A 9,869-nucleotide genomic window follows, 5' to 3' on the forward strand; every position below is an offset into this window, starting at 1 on the left:
GCCATCGTGTAGATGTACCACAGTTTTCTAATCCACTCATCTACTGATGGGCACTTCGGCTGTTTCCAGACCTTGGCTATTGTAAATCATGCTTCTATGAACACAGGGGTGCATACATTCTTTCTGATTGGTATTTCAGGTATCTTAGGATATATTCCTAGAAGTGGGATCACTGGGGCGAATGGCAGTTCCATATTTAATTTTTTGAGGAAACTCCACGCTGTTGTCCATAATGGCTGCAGCAGTCCGCATACCCACCAGCAGTGTACTAAGGTTCCCTTTTCTCCACATCCTCAACAACACTTGTCATTTATTAATTGTTGATGGAGCCATTCTGACAGGTGTGAGGTGATACCTCATTGTCACTTTAATTTGCATCTCTTTGATGATCAGTGACTTTGAGCATTTTTTCATATGTCTCTTGGCCCTCTGTATGTCCCCTTTGGAGAAGTATCTATTTAGGTCCTTTGCCCATTTTTTAACTGGATTGTTTGTCTTTCTTTTATTTTTGTTGTTGTTGTTGTTTAAATATGGAATGCTTCACAAATGTGTATGTCATCCTTGTGCAGGGGCCATGCTAATATTCTCTGTATCATTCCAATTTTTAGTATATGTGCTGCTGAACTGAGCACTATCTTCCTTTTGTTAAGTTGTATGAGTTCCTTATATATTTTGGATATTATCAGATGTATCATTGCCAAATATGTTCTCCCATACAGTGGGCTCCCTTTTCATTTTGTTGATGGTTTCCTTTGCTGTGCAGAAGCTTTTTATTCTAATGTAGTGCCATTTGTCTATTTTCTCCCTAGTTTCCTTTGCACAAGGAGATAGATCTGTAAACATGTTGCTATGAGAGAGGTCTGAGATTTTGCTGCCTGTGGTTTCTTCTAGGATTTCTATGATTTCTTGTCTTACATTTAAGTGTTTTATCCATTTTTGAATTTATTTTTGTGTATGATGTAGGTTGGTGGTTGAATTTCTTTCTTTTTTTTTTTTTTTTGCATGTATCTGTCCAATTTTCCCAACACTGTTTATTGGAGAGGCTGTCCTGACTCCATTATATGCTCTTGCCTCCTTTGTCAAATAATGTCGGGTCAATTTGAAAATATCATATTATTATAATCCTTTTAGGATATTTCTAATTTTTGCTCTGAAAAATAATGTAATTAATCTCTCTGGGGAGATAAGTCTTTGTATTTCTTCATTATTAATTTCTTGAATTCCAAGCAATAGCATTATTACATGAGACACTTTTTATATATTCTCAAATCACCACCAAGAAAAGTTATACCAATGTAGATATGTAGCAGCAGTATAAAATAACAGCTGGCTCTTGAAAGCATTGAATATGATCTTTGCTCAGTGTCTGCCTATTTGAACCAGGAAGAGTGGTATATTTCATTGGTTAGATTTTAATTTCTTTGAATGCTAGTGAAGTTCAATAATTTTCTATTTTTTCTTTCTATATGCCCACTAGTCCAGAGACTTTAAATGGGGCAATATTACTAGTTCATGTGTCCACTTGCTACTGTGTGACCACAGTCCTTTAAACACCTGCCAAAGCTGCTCAGGTGAAGGGACACAAGCCTGCCCCAGGCCATCATTTGGCCTTTGTTGTTTTCTCCTTTCTGATTTCCTTCAGAAATACAGTGAGCCCTCCAATAATGATGTTTCATTCAATATTGTTTTGTTATAACGGTAATGAGATGCTGTAGGAACTTAACTGTTGTTTATATCAATTAGCCTGTGATAAAATCAGTTGTATATCGTTCCGTGGCAGTTCCAAGAAGCCACTGATGACACTGAGGACTTCCTGTATCTGCAGCCAAGGTCTCACCTGCTTGGGAAACTGATTGGGGGGCCTTTGTCACTAACTCAGTGTCTGTAAGAGCCTCACCCCACTAAGCAGTAGCAATCCAGGGAGTCTTCTTCCTCCCTAAGTCACTGCTGCCCTCCACCGGGTACCATTGGGCTGTTTATGTGAGAGATGAGAGCCTTCCTATTACTGCCGCTTGTGTGTGGTTCCCACACCTCTGCTGGTGATGCTGATACACTGTCCTCAAATTACCAAACATCTGAGGGTTTTATCACCTCACAAGGGTGTTTGACCTAAAGGGAAGGAGCCAGAATTCAAGGCCAATTTCTCAAAGATCCATAGTCAAGCCTAATAATCTTACTTCCTTTCTGATCCTTTTTGTTTAAATCTCAGGTCAGGAAAAGTAACTCTCTCTTCCTATGTCAAAGGAAAAAATAAATGGACAAGTACTTTTCAAACCTGTAATTGCTGTTATAAACTTGTGTATGATTAGAAGAAATGAGGAAGTGGGTAAACTAAGGAATTGAAGGGGCCAAAAAAATGCTGATATTTCATAAGATCACCTCTTCACAATAAAGACGTTGGTATATTTCTATATGCATGAATTGAAAACTGGAAGTCTACATCCCAAAATATTTATTGTAATTATTTCTGAAGCATAGGATTCAGAGGTCAAAGGGAGAGACTCTTATTATTTCAAAAAATAGGGGGAAAGATGTTGATATTATAGATAATTTTTACTGTCTTTTTGTCATTTTATGCAGTTACCAAATTTGGCTGCATAAAAAATGTAGCCAAAATACAATAACCAAAAGTTGAACAAAATAAAATCAGTTAAATACAAAGCTACTTTCTATAATATATAAAGAACTGTTATCATTTATTCACATGTGGCAAATACACACACACACACACACAATTGAATGGGGGGATGGGTAAAATATAAAACAATTGACAGAAAATAATCCCAATGGACAATAGCTACTTAATAAAAGGTGCAAATCTACTAGTACTCAGGAAATACACATTAAAGTGACAGTGAGATACCATATTTCACCTATGAGCTCAGGGGAAAAAATTGAATAGAGCTGCAGAACTTATTACTGGTAGATGTGGGGAAAGGTGGACTCCCATGCATTACTAGAAATTTGATGTAATTCGGCCTTTAGAGAAAGCAATATGGAGCGCTATTAAAATTAAAACTACAAATATCCTTTAACACAGTGATTACACTCTTCTGAATATATCCCACAGACATAAATGCTCGTTTGTGAGAGCATGCTTACAGAAATGGTTATTACAACATTTATCAGAAGAGTTTAAACATGGAAACAGAATAAATGTTCATCAATAGACAAATAGCTGAGAAATACATCATATAATGGAACATTATGTGGCTATTGTAAATAACCAAAAGATATGTCAGATGATTTAGAGAAATTTGCAAGAGATATTATTGAGTGATAAATCAAGAAAATCATATTTTTGGAGAAAGAGGAATCCTGGTATCTGGAAATCCTGTATATGTATCTTTGAAAGTGCAGTATTATGTGAGTGCAAAGAAAATTGCTTATCGGTGCAATGGATTCATTGGAGTGATTCATACTAAGTTGTTAATATGGGTTAACCTGGAGGTGGGTGGAGGAGGTGATATAAGGGGTGCAGAGAGAATTATAAGGAAATCTAAGCCCAAAGAAAAAAATACATATTGGCTTTAAAAAAAATCTATGACATGAAAAAAAATCAATGAAATTATTATATTTATGTATTTCAGTAAAATTATGAGTGTGGCTAATGTTTTTAAAGTATAAAAAGTTTTTAATGGATATCTTATTAATAAATACATTCCTAAAGGTTTATATAAATCTAGTATAATAATAGTTGACTATAAAAAGTCATGTAAAAATATACACCAGAGTCAAGGGGAAATTTATTATACTTTGCTTTATATCAAGGTTGTTAAGTGGGTGAAGGCTCAAAAGTACTTGACCATAATTTATCATGATGCCAGCTAATACTCTGTGTATGTCAAAGATCAGTACAAACTATCCAAAAATTTTCTGATAGAAGTTTTGAAGAAAGGTACCTTGAAAAAAAGGTATTACTGTATATGAAAGTGTCTGGTCAAACATCTGAAATTTAAAATATTTAATAAATGAGATTTTGCAATAGAAATAGAATGGCATTTACAGAGCTAATTTAAATTAAATGATTTATAGATTGTCCATAATGATAAAATTGAAATGGTAATTAGGAATTTCAGTGATAAGCTTTAGGCTAAGTCAGGCCTGAGGTTAATCCAGATTTCCAGGACAATAAGAAAAAGATGCAGCCTGGCCAGTGTGGCTCAGTGGTTGAACACTGACCCATGAAGCAGGAGGTCACAGTTCAATTCCTGGTCAGGGCACATGCCTGGGTTACAGTTGGAACCTCAATGTGGGGCATGCAGGAAGCAGCCAATCAATGATTCTTTCTCATCATTGATGTTTCTATCTCTCTCTCTTTCTCCCTTCCTCTCTGAAATCAATAAAAACATTTTTTAAAGGTGTGTTTAGACTTTCTATCTGAGTTAATTGGTCTTTTCAATAAAGATACTATTTGTCAAATAAGATATGGGAGTAATAAAATTGTGGACAAAACTTCACCTTCAGAATGATTTACCTTCGTATTATATTCCCAGGTTAGTGAAAACAATTTTAAAAGAGAATGGTATTGAGAACATCCCCAGAGCCTTTTAAAGGTACAATAGCATGCACTCTTCTTATTTTTTTTTAATAACATGCACTTTTGAACCTGTGGAACAGGAAGGCAAGAGTACTGAGAGACAAAACTAAACTATGGATCAGATGAATGAGGTTTAAAACAAATTCAGACGGAGGAAAATGGTTTGACTTTGGGTGGTGAGTACATAATGCAATATGCAGATCATGTATCATCAAAATGTACATTTGAAACCTATATGATCCTATTAACCAATGTCACCCCAATAAATTTAATTTTAAAATGTAATTAATTAATTAATTAATTAATTAAAAGGATCCAGAATGTACTCAGAAATGTCTCATCTCTTAAATTAAAAATAATAATAAGCTTCCGTTTTCAAAATTTGGGTTCACCTCTCCTATGTTGAATAGTCCCTCCTTTTTGCTCTCCCTACCTCCAGGACTGTGTTTATTTAGCAGGGTAGGAAGTATGATGGCCCACAGACAGCATCCCCACTGCTCTGTCACGGGTCAACTGTTCACCTACCTGACTCAAAAGTCTCAACATTAGAGTCATCTGTTTCCCTTAGAGACTAGCCAGGGGTGGGCAAACTTTTTGACTCGAGGGCCACAATGGGTTCTTAAACTGGACCGGAGGGCCGGAACAAAAGCATGGTTGGAGTGTTTGTGTGAACTAATATAAATTCAAAGTAAACTATTTTTTTCAATAGTTTTATTCATTTCAAACAGGCCGGATCCGGCCCGCAGGCCCTAGTTTGCCCATGGCTGGCACTAGACCCATATTTATTAGATGGTCAAAATCATTTCCTCATGTCTGATTGTTTCCTAAATTTGCTCACTGTCACCTTAAGAGAAGATTCTTTTAAATGGACATTCTGACTGTATATTAAGAAAAAGGGAAAAGAATGCCACCCGTTCTAGGACAGCTGGTATTACCTAAAGCCAGCTTTCTAATGCCATATTAAGCTTGTCCGAGTCAACTGGCCCTCAGAGGTTACCGAGCCCACCATGGAGATAAATGGGTCATGGGTATCTGCTTTACTTTTCTCCGGAGCCAGTGGAAAATGGGTAGGGAGGAGTGTTCAAATACTGCTATAATTCCTTCAAGTGAGTCACCCGTGGGTAATTTCCTTTTGTGGGATTCATCTTTTGGTAGCAGCAATTCTCCTGCAGTAAAACAGGCCAGTAAAGCCCTAGAATTGAGGAAGCAGAACTCATGACATCTAATCAAAATCAGTTTCATCTTTCCCACTGACTAGGTATTTCCCTGACTTTGGAAAAATTTAGGGCAAGTTCCCAATTTTGCTCGTCACTTATAGGTAACAAAGAGTTTTTAGTCACTTCTAGGCAAAGTCGTAGTCCTGGTTTAGTAACTAATATGTCCAATCTAGTAAAATAGCTAAAAACTTGTCATCTTAAAGGTTAAGCTTCCTCTCCCTAAGTTTGGACCTCCTAGGAAAGGAAGAGGGGACATGACCAGTTCCCTCTCTTCAGGCAGACTGCTAGAGAGGTTCGTTACCAGCAGAGGCATGTGATTTGAAGGAGAAATAAGGAAACAGGAAAGATCTGTCTTGGCTGATGCCATTTATTCTCTCATTGAACACCTTCACTGGTTCTTCTTGGTAGCCAGTCACAGGTGATCTCTCACCAGCATTCTTTTTCTGAGAACAAAAACAATTTTTCTGGCTGGTCACTTACGTTTCCTTTCCTCCTGGGATCTGGGCTCTATCTCCACTTTTCATTTTCTCAGTTCTCACCATGCTCCAGGCAGCACTGTGGTCAAGATGAATGCAATTCCATGGCTGGAAGAGAATCTACAGGCAGGTGCACCTGGGTCTTTCCAGAGGACGGTTCAGGGTCCACCCTTGGAAAAAGCAGGTCTTCCAATAGTCTCCTATAATGTCTAACCTCCTAATCTGCACTAATAAAAGACAAACATGCAAATTGACTGTACCTTCGCTATGCCTTAAGCCACGCCCACCAGCCAATCAGAGTGACTATATGCAAATTAACCCAACTAAGATGGCGGCCGGCAGCCACGGAGCTGGAGCAAGCAGGAGGTTTGGTTTCTCCAGTGATGGAGGAAGCCAAGCTTCCCGGCCGGCTCTTAGCTCCACTCAAAGCAACAAAGTTTTAATTATAGAAGATAAAAAAAAACCCCAGATACCTGCTCTCAGAAGCCAAGCTTCCTGCCTGCCACGGCCGGCTGTGGCCTCTGCAAAAGGCAACAAAGTTTCAATTATAGAAGCTAAATAAATCCCAGATACCTGCTTTCAGCCAGCCGTGGCCACGGAGCTAGAGCGAGCAGGAGGCTTGGGTTGCCCCTGGCGATGGAGGAAGCCAAGCTTCCCACCTGTCCTGGCAACTAGGAACAAAAGCCGGTCTTCTGGCTATCACTCTACTCACCAGACACACATAAAAAAAGAATATATAAAACCATGAGGAAACTGGCCCCAATATAGAACAGCTCCTTGAACATGAATTCTCAAGTTCTAAGACCTGCCTGCAGTAATTGGCATTACTAAATTATTCAAGAGCCAGTAGGGAGTTCCTTAAACCTCCTCATCCTTCCCTCTCCTCTCCCCGTTTGTTCTCCTCTAAATGTGTAGATAAAGCACCTTTTAGGGGAGCTCAGAGTCTGTCTTTGTTCTCAACACCCTCAATGGTCTTTGAACAGAACTGTCTTTCAAGGTGGAAACAAAAGGAAACCTTAACTAGAGTTTAGTTGTAAAATTCAAAATTAATGTAGCTGTTATGAGTATTGAAAGTGACAATTTATTTGAAGTGCTTAGCAGGGTGGGCAACCTGGTCCCCTGGAGAAATGAAGTCCCCATCAAGCAGAAATCACTTGCTCTCTTTGCATTAGAAATGTGACACAAATGGTCGTCTTTACCCATTCATTACCCCAGGAAAATTAATTCTCACATAGGTGGGCTATGGAAGTCTAGAGTATCAGATGCAAAGATTTCTAGCAGTGAGGTGCTCTCGGGAGGACTGGGCTGCCTTGTTTCAGAGGTGGAGCCAACAAGCACAAATCTGAAGAATGATGCATTTCAGGGCCTGTTAAGACTACAATTCCACCTGGTGGTGGTCCAAAACATGTTCTGGTGACTCAGCAATTTTCTTCTAGACATCCATTATCTGCAAATAGTGGCCAGGCTGAGCGGGTTTTGTGTCCTTTAAATTCCTCCCAGCGAGCTCCTTTACAAACACAAATGCTTGTCTGCAGCTATAAACAGGTTCAGAATCTAAATCAGAAGCAATTGCAGACAACCAGTGTCCCTTGTCCTGTCTCTAGGCCACTGAATAATACATAAACGAGTGAGCAGCCCCAGCCATCAGCCCCTGGAAATAATTCTGAAGAGAAGCAAGCATCAGAACAGAGAAACAAAGAATTTTTTAAAAAGGCAATGTGCTTTGGAAGGTATTGAAAATGGTCGCCCTCTGGGTAAAGGAAAGTTTGGAAATGTCTACTTGATGAGAGAAAAACAAAGCGGAACTTATCCTGAAAGTCTTATTTAAAGCTCAACTGGAGAAAGCAGGAGTTGGACATTGGCTGAGAAGAGAAGTAGAAATACAATCCCACCTTAGGCATCCAGATATTCTCAGACTGTGTGGTTATTTCCATGATGCCACCAGAGTTCACCTAATTCTAGAATGTATGCCTCTTAGAGCTTCCTATAAGGAACTTAAAACTATCCAGGTTAGATGAGCAGAAAACTTGCTTATAAAACAGAATTTGCAAATGCCCTATGTTACTATCATTCAAAGAGAGTTATTCATAGAGACATTGAGCCAGAGACTTTGCTCCTTGGATCAGCTGGAGAGTTTAAGATTGCAGGTTTGGGGTGGACCATACACGCCCATCCTCCAAGAGAACCACCCTCTGTGGCCCTGAGATAATTGAAGGCCAAAGGCATGATGAGAAGGCGGTTCTCTGGAGCCTTGGAGTCCTTTGCTATAGATTTTTAGTTGGAAAGCCTCCTTTTGAGGCAAGCACATATCAATTTTGAGGTTGAATTCACATTTCCCGAGTTTGTACCAGAGGGAACCAGGGACCTCATTTCAGACTTCAAGACTGTTGATGCACAACCCCAGGCAAGGCTGGCCCGAAAGAAGTACTCGAACACCCCTGCATCAGAGCAAATTCGTCAAAACCATCAATCAGCAAGAATCATAAAAGACTCTTGCAGGGAGAGAACCCTGTGAGCCAGGGCTGCTGTGTAATCAGCAGAAACAAACTCCTGACATGATCTTATTACCAACTTCCTGCCTGCAATCTGCAATGTTACAGAGAAAAGAAGAAAAAAATATAAAATCCAGACATGACCTAGAGCCCTCCCACAGTCCCTTCCCAGCTGGCCAACCTCCCATGTTCTTCCCCAGCCTTGATTATGCACTGGTGGGTCCCTTGGCCTGGTCTGAAACCTCTTGCAATCCGGGCCCCGTCGGGTGATGTCAGAGAGCTGGTTTCGGCCCAACAGAGAAATGACCAGTCGCTATGATGCACACTGACCACCAGGGGGCAGATGCTCAACACAGGAGCTTCCTCCTGGTGGTCAGTACACTCCCACAGGGGGAGCACCACTCAGCCAGAAGCTGGACTCATAGCTGGCGAGCACAGCAGTGGTGGCGGGCCTAAGCCATCAGTCAGACATCCCCTGAACCTCATCCTCCCCATTGAGAAAATTCCACTTCAATAAATGTGACACTCTGAAATGAAAGTAGCCATGTGAATGGGGATAATCTCACTGGTTTCATCCTCTGCAGGCAAGGGGTTCAAGTGCAGCCACCCCCAGCCTGCTTGGAGTAAGGTGTCCTTACATAATAACCTTCCAAGTACCTGAGTGTGTGTGTAATTTATTGGGTGACCACACCTGGTAAAGTTGTCAGAATGAGTATGTGACTCTCTTAAATGTTAAAATAAAGATATGTGTATAGATGAAGTCTATGCAGAATGTTGTGTCTGTCCATCTCTGTTATGCATGTTTTCTAGTCCTCCTAACCATTTATCTCCTGAGACTGTAAAATAGGCACACGTGCTCTACAGCCATTGCAGGACTTGCTTGGGACACAGATGAATGTGTGTCTCAACTGGTCCTAAATGGTAAGGGCTTTTAAAAAATGTTTTTGGCCCTGGCCGGTTTGGTTCAGTGGATAGAGCGTCAGCCTGTGGACTGAGGGGTCCTGGGTTCGATTCCGGCTGGGGGCATGTACCTTGGTTGTGGGCACATCCCCAGTGGGAGGTGTGCATGAGGCAGCTGATCGATGTTCCTTTCTCATAGATGTTTCTTACTCTCTATCCCTCTCCCTTCCTCTCTGTGAAAAAT

At 40.1% G+C, this 9,869-nt stretch overlaps 1 pseudogene; it reads left to right on the forward strand.

Moving 5' to 3' along the window:
* LOC102773448 overlaps nt 1–8,792 on the forward strand; it is an 11,923-nt pseudogene extending 3,131 nt beyond the window's left edge.
* The last annotated feature ends 1,077 nt before the right edge of the window (nt 8,793–9,869 follow it).

This window comes from Myotis davidii, unplaced genomic scaffold (genome assembly GCF_000327345.1).
Source record: "Myotis davidii unplaced genomic scaffold, ASM32734v1 scaffold523, whole genome shotgun sequence".
In the NCBI taxonomy this organism is placed as follows: domain Eukaryota; kingdom Metazoa; phylum Chordata; class Mammalia; order Chiroptera; family Vespertilionidae; genus Myotis; species Myotis davidii.